The sequence below is a fragment of the Salmo salar genome, chromosome 27 (assembly GCF_965601325.2).
Source record: "Salmo salar chromosome 27, fSalSal1, whole genome shotgun sequence".
Classification (NCBI taxonomy): Eukaryota; Metazoa; Chordata; class Actinopteri; order Salmoniformes; family Salmonidae; genus Salmo; species Salmo salar.
Window position 1 is genome coordinate 43,227,583 of NC_138317.1, and position 14,918 is coordinate 43,242,500.

The window sequence follows — 14,918 nt, forward strand, 5'->3', positions numbered from 1 at the left end:
AGAGAGAGAGAGAGAGAGAGAGAGAGAGAGAGAGAGAGAGAGAGAGAGAGAGAGAGAGAGAGAGAGAGAGAGATTAATAACAATGATCACCAAGAGATTAAGATTGCGTTATCCAACCTCTCTCTCTCTCTCTATATATATATATATATATATATATATACACACAGTTGAAGTCGGAAGTTTACATACACTTAGGTTGGAGTCATTAAAACTTGTTTTTCAACCACTCCACAAGTATACCTGTGGATGTATTTCAAGGCCTACCTTCAAACTCAGTGCCTCTTTGCTTGACATCATGGGAAAATAAAAAAATAAATCAGCCAAGACCTCAGAAAAAAATGTGTCTGGTTCATCCCTGGGAGCAATTTCCAAACGCCTGAAGGTACCACGTTCATCTGTACAAACAATATTACGTAAGTATAAACACCATGGGACTACGCAGCCATCATACTGCTCAGGAAGGAGACGCATTCTGTCTCCTAGAGATTAACGTACTTTGGTGTGAAAAGTGCAAATCAATCCCAGAACAACAGCAAAGGACCTGGTGAAGATGCTGGAGGAAACAGGTACAAAGGTATCTATATCCACAGTAAAACGAGTCCTATATCGACATAACCTGAGAGGACGCTCAGCAAGGAAGAATCCACTGCTCCAAAACCACCATAAAAAGCCAGACTACGGTTTGCATCTGCACATGGGGACAAAGATCATACTTTTTGGAGAAATATCCTCTGGTCTGATGAAACAAAAATAGAACTGTTTGGCCATAATGACCATCGTTATATTTGGAGGAAAAAGGGGGATGCTTGCAAGCCGAAGTACACCATCCCAACCGTGATGCACGGGGGTGGCAGCATCATGTTGTGGGGGTGCTTTGCTGCAGGAGGGACTGGTGCACTTCACAAAATAGATGGCATCATGAGAATGGAAAATGATGGGGATATATTGAAGCAACATCTCAAGACATCAGTCAGGAAGTTAAAGTTTGGTTGCAAATGGGTCTTCCATATGGACAATGACCCCAAACATACTTCCAAAGTTGTGACAAAATTGCTTAAGGACAACAAAGTCAAGGTATTGGAGAGGCCATCACAAAGCCCTGACCTCAATCTCATAGAAAATATGTGGGCAGAACTGAAAAAGCGTGTCCAAGCAAGGAGGCCTACAAACCTGACTCAGTTACACCAGCTCTGTCAGGAGGAATGGACCAAAATTTGTTGACAAGTCATTTGTGGAGTGGTTGAAAAACGAGTTTTCATGACTCCAACCAAAGTGTATGTAAACTTCAACTGTATCCATATGCCCCAACAGCACCATATATATATGGATGTTATCCATCTCCTCAACAAGCCCATACATCCCATAAATCAAGCAGGGATTTGTGACTGACTGGTCAGCTGGGCTCTTGGTTGGGATTTGGGCTGGAACCAGCAACCCTGCAGTTACAAGCCAAGTGCCCCCTGTGCCATAAAGACTCAGACCTCTTGGTAGACTTTGTTATATGCTCACACATAGAGGCACCCTACACAGTGGTATGACTGCTTTCTGGTTAGTGATTGGCACCAGGACCTATATATCAGTGCTTGGCATTACATTACATTAATACAAGTATTAGAACCCTATAACGTCCTGAACGTTAATCAGAGCAGACTGATTCCCCTTTCTGGTCTTTAATTCCACCCAATACCAGATTACTTCCTGCTCCCTCTCATTCTCCTCCCTCTTTTCTCCTTGCCCTCTCTCTGGCCTTTCTGTCTTTCCTTTTGTACCTCTTTACCTTTCCTGACTTCTGAGCCTCTCTCTCTCTTTTCCTTCTCTCCTCACCATATTTCTCTCTCCTCTCCGTATCTCTCTCTCCTTCTCCATATATCTCTCTCTCTCATTCTCTCAATCTCTCCCTCTCTCTTTTCCTTCTCTCCTTCTCTACATCTCCTTCTCTCCGTATCGCTCTCTCTTTCTCTCCTTCTCTCCGTATCTCTCTCTCTTTCTCTCCTTCTCTCCGTATCTCTCTCCATATCTCTCTCTCCATATCTCTCTCTCTCACTCTTTTTTCCTTCTCTCCTTCTCTCCACATCTCTCTCTCTCTCCTTCTCTCTCTCTTTCCATTCTCTCCTTTTCTCCATATCTCTCTCTCTCTCCTTCTCTCCATATTCTTTCTCCTTCTCTCCATATTCTCTCTCTCTTTCTCTCCTTCTCTCTGTCTTTCTCTCTCTTTTTCTCAATTCAATTTCAATTCAAGGGGCTTTATTGGCATGGGAAACATATGTTAACGTTGCCAAAGAAAAGCAATGCAAAGCAAGCTCTCTCTCTCTCTCTCTGTCTCTCTCTCTCTGTCTCTCTCTCTCTGTCTCTCTCTCTCTCTCTGTCTCTCTCTCTCTCTCTCTCTCTCTCTCTCTCTCTCTCTCTCTCTCTCTGTCTCTAGTATTTGATGGGAGGTATGACAATGATATGCACTCTGTTCCATCACCAGTCTCCCTTGGCGTGTGAGTATCATTTGCCTCTCACCACACACTCAATGTTTGGGGAACACGCCAAGTGAATTTGCGTGTGTGTGTATTTTTTGTGACCATCTGCTCAGCAGACTTCCCGGTCTTCGCCACCCCAGAGAACTAACCCTGGATTGGCTATTCCCTGGCGTAACTCACCCCAGGTAGTCCATATGGAAGGAGGTAATCTGGATTGGCCTGGTGCAGCATCCCACATTGCACCCTATTCCCTGTAGTGAACTAGAGCCCATAAGGTCCAGGTCTAAAGTAGTGCACTAGAGCCCATAAGGCCCTGGTCTAAAGTAGTGCACTAGAGCCCATAAGGTCCAGGTCTAAAGTAGTGCACTAGAGCCCATAAGGCCCTGGTCTAAAGTAGTGCACTAGAGCCCATAAGGTCCTGGTCTAAAGTAGTGCACTAGAGCCCATAAGGTCCTGGTCTAAAGTAGTGCACTAGAGCCCATAAGGCCCTGGTCTAAAGTAGTGCACTAGAGCCCATAAGGTCCTGGTCTAAAGTAGTGCACTAGAGCCCATAAGGCCCTGGTCTAAAGTAGTGCACTACATAGGGAATATGGTGCCATTTTAGGACACAGATCTGCCATGGTTCTAAGATAAACATACTGCTGCCTTCTTAAGTTGCCTGGGAAATCAACAGAGATGTTAGAGTAGTGAGGAAACAGAGAGGTTAGAGTAGTGACGGGACAGAGAGGTTAGAGTAGTGACGAGACAGAGAGGTTAGAGTAGTGAGGAGACAGAGAGGTTAGAGTAGTGAGGAGACAGAGAGGTTGGAGTAGTGAGGAGACAGAGAGGTTAGAGTAGTGAGGAGACAGAAAGGTTAGAGTAGTGAGGAGACAGAGAGGTTAGAGTAGTGAGGAGACAGAGAGGTTAGAGTATTGAGGAGACAGAGAGGTTAGAGTAGTGAGGAGACAGAGAGGTTAGAGTATTGAGGAGACAGAGAGGTTAGAGTAGTGAGGAGACAGAGAGGTTAGAGTAGTGAGGAGACAGAGAGGTTAGAGTAGTGAGGAGACAGAGAGGTTAGAGTAGTGAGGAGACAGAGAGGTTAGAGTAGTGAGGAGACAGAGAGGTTAGAGTAGTGACGGGACAGAGAGGTTAGAGTAGTGAGGAGACAGAGAGGTTAGAGTAGTGAGAAGACAGAGAATGGCCTTTTGCCTGGCAGGGATACAGGTACAGTCACAGATGGGGAAGGGCATAGTGTCTGGTCGGGGTACAGGTGTGTGTTTGTCACACACACACATACTCTCGCTCTCTCGCTCTCTAGGAGTTCCTTGTTAATGCCAACCACGTTTAGAGTATTGGAGTCGGAAGGAAATCGTTGATGCACACACACTACACTAAGAAATACTGGGTTGTTTGGTTGACCCAACTGCTGGGTTATTGGTGTTGGGTCCTGGGTTATTGGTGCTGGGTTATTGGTGCTGGGTTATTGGTCCTGGGTTATTGGTGCTGGGTGATGGGTTATTGGAGCTGGGTGATGGGTTATTGGTGCTGGGTTATTGGAGCTGGGTGATGGGTTATTGGTGATGGGTTATTGGTGCTGGGTTATTGGTGCTGGGTTATTGGAGCTGGGTGATGGGTTATTGGAGCTGGGTTATTGGAGCTGGGTGATGGGTTATTGGTGCTGGGTTATTGGAGCTGGGTGATGGGTTATTGGAGCTGGGTGATGGGTTATTGGAGCTGGGTGATGGGTTATTGGAGCTGGGTTATTGGTGCTGGGTGATGGGTTATTGGAGCTGGGTGATGGGTTATTGGAGCTGGGTGATGGGTTATTGGTGCTGGGTTATTGGAGCTGGGTGATGGGTTATTGGTGCTGGGTTATTGGAGCTGGGTGATGGGTTATTGGTGCTGGGTTATTGGAGCTGGGTGATGGGTTATTGGTGCTGGGTTATTGGAGCTGGGTGATGGGTTATTGGAGCTGGGTTATTGGAGCTGGGTGATGGGTTATTGGTGCTGGGTTATTGGTGCTGGGTTATTGGAGCTGGGTGATGGGTTATTGGAGCTGGGTGATGGGTTATTGGAGCTGGGTGATGGGTTATTGGAGCTGGGTTATTGGAGCTGGGTGATGGGTTATTGGAGCTGGGTTATTGGAGCTGGGTGATGGGTTATTGGAGCTGGGTGATGGGTTATTGGAGCTGGGTGATGGGTTATTGGAGCTGGGTTATTGGTGCTGGGTGATGGGTTATTGGAGCTGGGTGATGGGTTATTGGAGCTGGGTTATTGGTGCTGGGTGATGGGTTATTGGAGCTGGGTGATGGGTTATTGGAGCTGGGTGATGGGTTATTGGAGCTGGGTGATGGGTTATTGGTGCTGGGTTATTGGAGCTGGGTGATGGGTTATTGGTGCTGGGTTATTGGAGCTGGGTGATGGGTTATTGGAGCTGGGTTATTGGAGCTGGGTGATGGGTTATTGGTGCTGGGTTATTGGAGCTGGGTGATGGGTTATTGGTGCTGGGTTATTGGTGCTGGGTTATTGGTGCTGGGTTATTGGAGCTGGGTGATGGGTTATTGGTGCTGGGTTATTGGAGCTGGGTGATGGGTTATTGGAGCTGGGTGATGGGTTATTGGAGCTGGGTGATGGGTTATTGGAGCTGGGTTATTGGAGCTGGGTGATGGGTTATTGGTGCTGGGTTATTGGTGCTGGGTTATTGGAGCTGGGTGATGGGTTATTGGAGCTGGGTTATTGGAGCTGGGTGATGGGTTATTGGAGCTGGGTGATGGGTTATTGGTGCTGGGTTATTGGAGCTGGGTGATGGGTTATTGGTGCTGGGTTATTGGAGCTGGGTGATGGGTTATTGGTGCTGGGTTATTGGAGCTGGGTGATGGGTTATTGGTGCTGGGTTATTGGTGATGGGTTATTGGTGCTGGGTTATTGGAGCTGGGTGATGGGTTATTGGAGCTGGGTTATTGGTGCTGGGTTATTGGTGCTGGGTTATTGGAGCTGGGTGATGGGTTATTGAGATATATTTGAAAGCCACACCCAAATAAGCCACGCCTCCTGAAAATAAGGATTATAATACAAAGACCCAGCTGCTAGTTCAGCTCAGAATGAAAGTAAAGAAACACCCAGCTGCTAGTTCAGCTCATCATGAAAGTAAAGAAACACCCAGCTGATGGTTAAATGAACCCATGTTTGAGTAATCCCAACCACCCAACACGCTGAGTTATTCCTGCAACCGATCTGGCTGGGTTAAAATAACCCAGCATGTTTTCTGTCCAATATTTACCCAGCAATGGCTTGTTTTTAACCCAGCATTTTTTGGAGTGTACACACAACACACACACCTCAATCTGTCTGTTCATTTTCTGTCTCCTGTCTCATTTCTCAAGTGTTTACCTCAACCTGTCTCTTCATTCTCTGCCTATTTGTCCTGTTTCACACATGCGAGTGTGTAATCTGTAGGTGTGTGATGTGAAACGTTAATATGTGTTTTTGCATATCCCAATCCCCCCTGAGACACGCTCAGAGAGTTGGGTCACGGCCAGGGATCAACCATTATTGACAGCGACCCTTGGAGGGTTTTGCTCAAGGGCAGATCTATAGGTTTTTGAGAAACGGACTGACCAGTGGGCTGGCCCATGTTTAGCCCAGTGGGTCTGTCTTAACTGGGGGTTTTGGATAATTATTTCGCTAGTAATCGGGGCCTTGAGGTAATGCCTGGGCCAATTCTGGTCCCAGTCAGTCTGTGAAATTGGAATTGTCTGCAAATGGAGTTGATAACACAATACTGTATTATGTAATGTACTATATTGTCCACTAGACAGTTACCAGTTACCAATACCAGGTACCAGTTACCAATACCAGGTACCAGTTACCAGTTACCAGTTACCAGTTACCAATACCAGGTACCAGTTACCAGTTACCAGTTACCAGTTACCAATACCAGGTACCAGTTACCAGTTACCAGTTACCAATACCAGGTACCAGTTACCAGTTACCAGTTACCAGTTACCAGTTACCAGTTACCAATACCAGGTACCAGTTACCAGTTACCAGTTACCAGTTACCAGTTACCAGTACCAGTTATCAGTGCCAATTTACCAGTTACCAATACCAGTTACCAGTTACCAGGTACCAGTTACCAGTTACCAGTTACCAGTACCAGTTATCAGTGCCAATTTACCAGTTACCAATACCAGGTACCAGGGACCAGTTACCAATACCAGGTACCAGGTACCAGTTAACAATACCAGGTACCAGTTACCAATACCAGGTACCAGTTACCAGTTACCAATACCAGGTACCAGTTACCAATACCAGGTACCAGGTACCAGTTACCAGTACCAGTTATCAGTGCCAATTTACCAGTTACCAGTACCAGTTACAGTACCAATTTACTAGTTACCAGTACCAGTTACTAGTACCAATTTACTAGTTACCAGTACCAATTTACTAGGTACCAGTTACCAGTACTAGTTTACCAGGTACCAGTACCAGTTACCAGTACCAATTTACTAGTTACCAGTACCAATTTACCAGGTACCAGTACCAGTTACCAGTACCAATTTACCAGTACCAGTTACCAGTACCAATTTACTAGTTACCAGTACCAGTTACCAGTACCAATTTACCAGTTACCAGTACCAATTTACTAGTTACCAGTACCAGTTACCAGTTTACCAGTACCACACACACAATTCATGTACAATTATGAGCACAAGCTTCAGATTAGCTCGTCACTCTTGTCCTCAAATCACCCTCCCCTTTAAAGCATGTGTGTGTGTGTGTGCGTGTGTGTGTGTGTGTGTGTGTGTGTGTGTGTGTGTGTGTGTGTGTGTGTGTGTGTGTGTGTGTGTGTGTGTGTGTGTGTGTGTGTGTGTGTGTGCGTGTGTGTGCATCTATTCCCTGTGTACTTGTGAGGTGCTGCCTTGTGATTTTATTTCCCTTGCTGCCCTCTATACTCCTCATAAGGTGAGAAACAGCTTATGTGGAGAATCAGAGCCCTGAACCAGGAGACAATCAGAGCCCTGAACCATGAGACAATCAGAGCCCTGAACCAGGAGAGAATCAGAGCCCTGAACCATGAGACAATCAGAGCCCTGAACCATGAGACAATCAGAGCCCTGAACCAGGAGACAATCAGAGCCCTGAACCAGGAGAGAATCAGAGCCCTGAACCGTGAGACAATCAGAGCCCTGAACCATGAGAGAATCAGAGCCCTGAACCAGGAGAGAATCAGAGCCCTGAACCGTGAGACAATCAGAGCCCTGAACCATGAGAGAATCAGAGCCCTGAACCATGAGACAATCAGAGCCCTGAACCAGGAGAGAATCAGAGCCCTGAACTATGAGACAATCAGAGCCCTGAACCATGAGACAATCAGAGCCCTGAACCATGAAACAATCAGAGCCCTGAACCATGAGACAATCAGAGCCCTGAACCATGAGACAATCAGAGCCCTGAACCAGGAGAGAATCAGAGCCCTGAACCAGGAGACAATCAGAGCCCTGAACCATGAGACAATCAGAGCCCTGAACCAGGAGAGAATCAGAGCCCTGAACCATGAGACAATCAGAGCCCTGAACCAGGAGAGAATCAGAGCCCTGAACCATGAGACAATCAGAGCCCTGAACCAGGAGACAATCAGAGCCCTGAACCAGGAGAGAATCAGAGCCCTGAACCAGGAGAGAATCAGAGCCCTGAACCAGGAGACAATCAGAGCCCTGAACCAGGAGAGAATCAGAGCCCTGAACCATGAGACAATCAGAGCCCTGAACCAGGAGAGAATCAGAGCCCTGAACCATGAGACAATCAGAGCCCTGAACCATGAGACAATCAGAGCCCTGAACCATGAGACAATCAGAGCCCTGAACCAGGACAGAATCAGAGCCCTGAACCATGAAACAATCAGAGCCCTGAACCATGAGACAATCAGAGCCCTGAACCATGAGACAATCAGAGCCCTGAACCATGAGACAATCAGAGCCCTGAACCATGAGACAATCAGAGCCCTGAACCAGGAGAGAATCAGAGCCCTGAACCATGAGACAATCAGAGCCCTGAACCATGAGACAATCAGAGCCCTGAACCATGAGACAATCAGAGCCCTGAACCAGGAGAGAATCAGAGCCCTGAACCATGAGACAATCAGAGCCCTGAACCATGAGACAATCAGAGCCCTGAACCATGAGACAATCAGAGCCCTGAACCATGAGACAATCAGAGCCCTGAACCATGAGACAATCAGAGCCCTGAACCATGAGACAATCAGAGCCCTGAACCAGGAGACAATCAGAGCCCTGAACCGTGAGACAATCAGAGCCCTGAACCAGGAGACAATCAGAGCCCTGAACCATGAGACAATCAGAGCCCTGAACCAGGAGACAATCAGAGCCCTGAACCAGGAGACAATCAGAGCCCTGAACCATGAGACAATCAGAGCAATGTTTCCATATCAAGGCTCACTTTTTGACCAGAGCCACTGTTCCCTGCCTCTGTGTGTGTGAGAGAGAGACAGAGTGAAAGCAGGGTTTAAGTTAGATTTATTACATACATATATATATATATATATTACCTTTATTTAACTAGGCAAGTCAGTTAAGAACAAATTCTTATTTCAAATGACAGCCTACCCCGGACAAACCCTAACCAGGACGACACTGGGCCAATTGTGCGATACCCTATGGGACTCCCAATCACAGTCGGTTGTGATACACCCTGGAATTGAACCAGGGTCTGTAGTGACATCCCTTGCACTGAGACCCCTGCGCCACTCGGGAGCCCCCAGATAGGAAGATGGGTAAGAGAGAGAGAAAGGGATGTTTAACTTAGATAGAAAGAACTTAAACCCTCCTTTCACTCTCTCTCTCTCTCACCCATCATTCTATCTAACTTAAAAAGGGGTTTAAGTTAGATAGAAAGTTTGGTGAGAGAGATTAGAAAGGATGCGAGGCATCTGTCAGCCATGTCACTCAGACCAGACCAATCAGACCAGACCAGTCTTCCTCCTCCACTGCTGCAGAACCAATCAGACCAGACCAGTCTTCCTCCTCTACTGCTGCAGAACCAATCAGACCAGACCAGTCTTCCTCCTCTACTGCTGCAGAACCAATCAGACCAGATCAGTCTTCCTCCTCTACTGCTGCAGAACCAATCAGACCAGACCAGTCTTCCTCCTCTACTGCTGCAGAACCAATCAATACCACTCCACTGACTTCCCTGATTGTCTTACACCTGACTTTACTAACACATCTCCTCATGGAAGTGTGAGTGAGTGAGTGAGTGAGTGAGTGAGTGAGTGAGTGAGTGAGTGAGTGAGTGAGTGAGTGAGTGAGTGAGTGAGTGAGTGAGTGAGTGAGTGAGTGAGTGAGTGAGTGAGTGAGTGAGAAAAGAACGTGGGAAAAGATTCACAAACTAATCTCCCTTTCCACAACCCTCCAAATACAAGAGAGAGGGAGGAAGAGAGAGACAGAGAACGAGAGGGAGGGAGAGGGAGGAAGAGAGACAGAGAACAAAAGGGAGAGAGATGCCAAATAAGATAGAGGGAGACAGAGAGGAAGAAAGAAAGAGAAGGAGAAAAAGAGAGCGGGAGCTATTTATACCCTGTAGACTGTGTCGATGTTTATATCTCTCTCTGTGTGCCTGCGTGGCATTTCAGGGCGCTTTTGTTTTCCTGTCTTCCCTCTGCCTTGTTAACCAGCTCACACTGATCCTGTATGAGAAGTGATTATGCATACAGTTTCTACAAGAATATCCCTCGTTTTATGGTCCCAATGTGTCGTAAATTGTTTGTTACAGGATAACATCGTTTGCAGAATGAGTTTTAATTTAGCATTAGGAACAATGTTTCTGGCCTGTGAACATGGAAGATTGAAGGTAAAGGAGAAATCTGAGATTTGATTAACATTGCATTGTGTTAAATCCTAAACAATACATTCAACAGTGACGCTACCATCCAGAAGACGAGGTCAGTACAGGTGCATCAAAGCTGGGACCGAGAGACTGAAAAACAGCTTCTATCTCAAGGCCATCAGACTGTTAAACAGCCATCACTAACATAGAGAGGCTGCTGCCCACATAGAGACTCAAATCACTGGCCACTTTAATACATGGATCACTAGTCACTTTAAATAATACCACTTTAATAATGTTAACATATCTTACATTACTCATCTCATATGTATATACTGTACCTATTACCATCTATTGCGTCTTGCCTATGCTGCTTGGCCATCGCTCATCCATATATTTATATGAATATATTATTCCATCCCTTTAGATTTGTGTGTATAAGGTAGTTGTTGTGGAATTGTTAGATATTACTGCACTGTCGGAGCCGCAACTAGAAGCACAAGCATTTCGCTACACTCGCAATAACATCTGATAACCATGTGACCAATAACATCTGCTAACCATGTGACCAATAACATCTGCTAACCGTGTGACCAATAACATCTGCTAACCGTGTGACCAATAACATCTGCTAACCATGTGACCAATAACACCTGCTAACCATGTGACCAATAACATCTGCTAACCATGTGACCAATAACATCTGCTAACCATGTGACCAATAACATCTGATAACCGTGTGACCAATAACATCTGCTAACCATGTGTATGTGACCAATAACATCTACTAACCATGTGACCAATAACATCTGCTAACCTTGTGACCAATAACATCTGCTAACCTTGTGCATGTGACCAATAACATCTGCTAACCATGTGTATGTGACCAATAACATCTGCTAACTTTGGTATTTGGTCTGAGCTCTTTGGTCTTGGCCATGGTGGAGAGTTTGCAATCTGATTGATTGATTGCTTCTGTGGACAGGTGTCTTTTATACAGGTAACAAGCTGCGATTAGGAGTACTCCCTTTAAGAGGGTGCCCCTAATCTCAGCTCGCTACCTGTATAAAAGACACCTGGGAGCCAGAAATCTTTCTGATTGAGAGGGGGTCAAATACTTATTTCCCTCATTAAAATGCAAATCAGTTTATAACATTTTTGACATGCATTTTTCTGTATTTTTTTGTTGATATTCTGTCTCTCACTGTTGAAATAAACCTACCATTAAAATTATAGACTGATCATTTCTTCGTCAGTGGGCAAACATACAAAATCAGCAGGGGATCAAATACTTTTTTCCCTCACTGTAATAGGTAGTAGGTAGTGTGCACTACATTTGACCAGGTAGTGTGCATAGTACACTACATCAGACCAGGTAGTGTGTATAGTGCACTACATCAGACCAGGTAGTGTGTATAGTGCACTACATTTGACCAGGTAGTGTGTATAGTGCACTACATTAGACCAGGTAGTGTGTATAGTGCACTACATTAGACTAGGTAATGTGTATAGTGCACTACTTTGACCAGGTAGTGTGTATAGTGCACTACATTTGACCAGGTAGTGTGCACTACATTGAGTTACATAAGGGGTGCCCCAAGGTTCAATACTCGACTCACTACTGTTTACAATCTATATATTGAAAATAACATTGGTAATGGTGTGAAAAATTTTAATTTAAATTTGTATGCAGATAATACAGTATTGTATTCCATTGCTCCATCCATTGGCCAAACCTTTTCACATTTGAAGTCTGATTTTCAACCACTGCAGAGGTCACTACTGGATCTGGAGTTGGTGCTGAATGCAAACAGAAAAGTTCCTTCCTACAAATATCTTGGCATCTGGCTTGATGACAAACTGCCATTTAAAAAATCATGTCACTGAGCTGGTGAAGAAGTTGAAGTTCAAGGTTGGTTTCTTTTTATTTGGTCTATTTTAAATTCTGGGAATATTATCTATATGCATGCAGCAGCATCTACACTTAAACAACTAGATGCTGTTTTCCACTGTGCCCTTCGGTTTATTACTGATGATGGTTCTAGAACTCACCATTGGGCTCTTAGGTTTATTACTGATGATGGTTCTAGAACTCACCATTGGGCTCTTAGGTTTATTACTGATGATGGTTCTAGAACTCACCATTGGGCTCTTAGGTTTATTACTGATGATGGTTCTAGAACTCACCATTGGGCTCTTAGGTTTATTACTGATGATGGTTCTAGAACTCACCATTGGGCTCTTAGGTTTATTACTGATGATGGTTCTAGAACTCACCATTGGGCCCTTAGGTTTATTGCTGGGGATGATTCTAGAACTCACCATTGGGCTCTTAGGTTTATTACTGATGATGGTTCTAGAACTCACCATTGGGCCCTTAGGTTTATTACTGGTGATGGTTCTAGAACTCACCATTGGGCTCTTAGGTTTATTACTGATGATGGTTCTAGAACTCACCATTGGGCTCGTAGGTTTATTACTGATGATGGTTCTAGAACTCACCATTGTGTCCTTAGGTTTATTACTGATGATGGTTCTAGAACTCACCATTGGGCTCTTAGGTTTATTACTGATGATGGTTCTAGAACTCACCATTGTGTCCTTAGGTTTATTACTGATGATGGTTCTAGAACTCACCATTGTGCCCTTAGGTTTATTACTGATGATGGTTCTAGAACTCACCATTGGGCTCTTAGGTTTATTACTGATGATGGTTCTAGAACTCACCATTCGGCTCTTAGGTTTATTACTGATGATGGTTCTAGAACTCACCATTGTGTATCAAAAGTATCAAAAGCTACCCCTCTTAAACCGTTTAAGCTAGAAACACCCTTCAAACTTTAGAATGTGCAGACTGGAATGGAATAGTGTGCTTTCATACAACCTTTTGATATGATGTTTAACCTCTCTGGGCTAGGGGGCAGTATCCTGAATTCCGGATAACTGACGTGCCCAAAGTAAACTGCCTGTTACTCAGGCCCAGAAACTACAATATGCATTTAATTAGTAGCATTGGATAGAAAACTCTCTGAGGTTTCAACAACTGTTAAAATAATGTCTGTGAGTATAACAGAACTGATATGGCAGGCAAAAATCCAAGGAGAATCCATCTGGAATAATTTTTTTTGAGGTCACAGGCCATTTCAAAGCAAGCCTATGGGATATTCAAAATAATTCCTCCCAGATTGCAGTTCCTATGGATTCCACTAGATGTCAACAGTCTTTAGAAAGGGTTTCATGCTTGTGTTTTGAAAAATGAACAAGTAGTTGTAGTTTTTCCCCAAGGTGTCTTGTCGCGCGAGTGAATGAGGGCGCGCTCTTCGTTATTTATCTTCCCTATTGAACATACTACTCTCCGTCTTAAATATTATCGTTTATTTAGATATTAAAATACCTGACGATTAATTAGAAACATCGTTTGACTTGTTTGGACGAACTTTACCAGTAACATTTTGGATTTGTTTGTATGCATGCTGAATGAGTGGATTACTGAATCAAGTGCGCCAACTAAACTGAAATATTTGGGATATAAATAAGGACTTTATAAAAAAAAAAAAACATTTGTTGTGTAGCTGGGACCCTTGGGTTTGCAAACAGAGGAAGATCTTCAAAGGTAAGTGATTTATTTTATCGCTATTTGTGATTTTGTGATGCCTGTGCTGGTTTGGAAAAGTATTTTGATGTTGGGCGCTGTCCTCAGATAATCGCAAATGATAACAATGGAGGAGCACATTCTAAGCATGAGACATTACATTTACATTTACATTTAAGTCATTTAGCAGACGCTCTTATCCAGAGCGACTTACAAAATGGTGCATTCACCTTATGATATCCAGTGGAACAACCACTTTACAATAGTGCATCTAAATCTTTTAAGGGGGGGGGGGGGGTTAGAAGGATTACTTTATCCTATCCTAGGTATTCCTTAAAGAGGTGGGGTTTCAGGTGTCTCCGGAAGGTGGTGATTGACTCCGCTGTCCTGGCGTCGTGAGGGAGCTTGTTCCACCATTGGGGTGCCAGAGCAGCGAACAGTTTTGACTGGGCTGAGCGGGAACTGTGCTTCCTCAGAGGTAGGGGGGCCAGCAGGCCAGTGGTGGATGAACGCAGTGCCCTTGTTTGGGTGTAGGGCCTGATCAGAGCCTGAAGGTATGGAGGTGCCGTTCCCTTCACAGCTCCGTAGGCAATCACCATGGTCTTGTAGCGGATGCGAGCTTCAACTGGAAGCCAGTGGAGAGAGCGGAGGAGCGGGGTGACATGAGAGAACTTGGGAAGGTTGAACACCAGACGGGCTGCGGCGTTCTGGATGAGTTGTAGGGGTTTAAGACGATGAGTAAACGTTGTGATTTTTGACACCAATCAGCTACCTTGACCACTTTTCTCAACAAGGCGCCGTAGACAAAATCTTAAAGGGTATGGCGCCTTGGTCTACTTCTCTGATATACAGATCTGAAATCATTGTTGTTTGAGACAAACGGACGGATGAATAGACAGAGAGATGTTTCACATGCTGTCTGATTGTCTGTGACATCTTCAATGACGTCAATATGGATTTTGGACAATTCTGATAAACACTGACAAAATTCTATGACCTTTTGGAAAACAACATCCCTCCAGTGAAGGTCAACAGAG

At 44.8% G+C, this 14,918-nt stretch overlaps 1 protein-coding gene across 4 annotated transcripts in view; it reads right to left on the minus strand.

Moving 5' to 3' along the window:
* nhsl3 (NHS like 3) overlaps window positions 1-14,918 on the minus strand; it is an 82,652-nt gene that overhangs the window by 16,269 nt on the left and 51,465 nt on the right. The gene's annotated exons all lie outside the window — the stretch shown is intronic.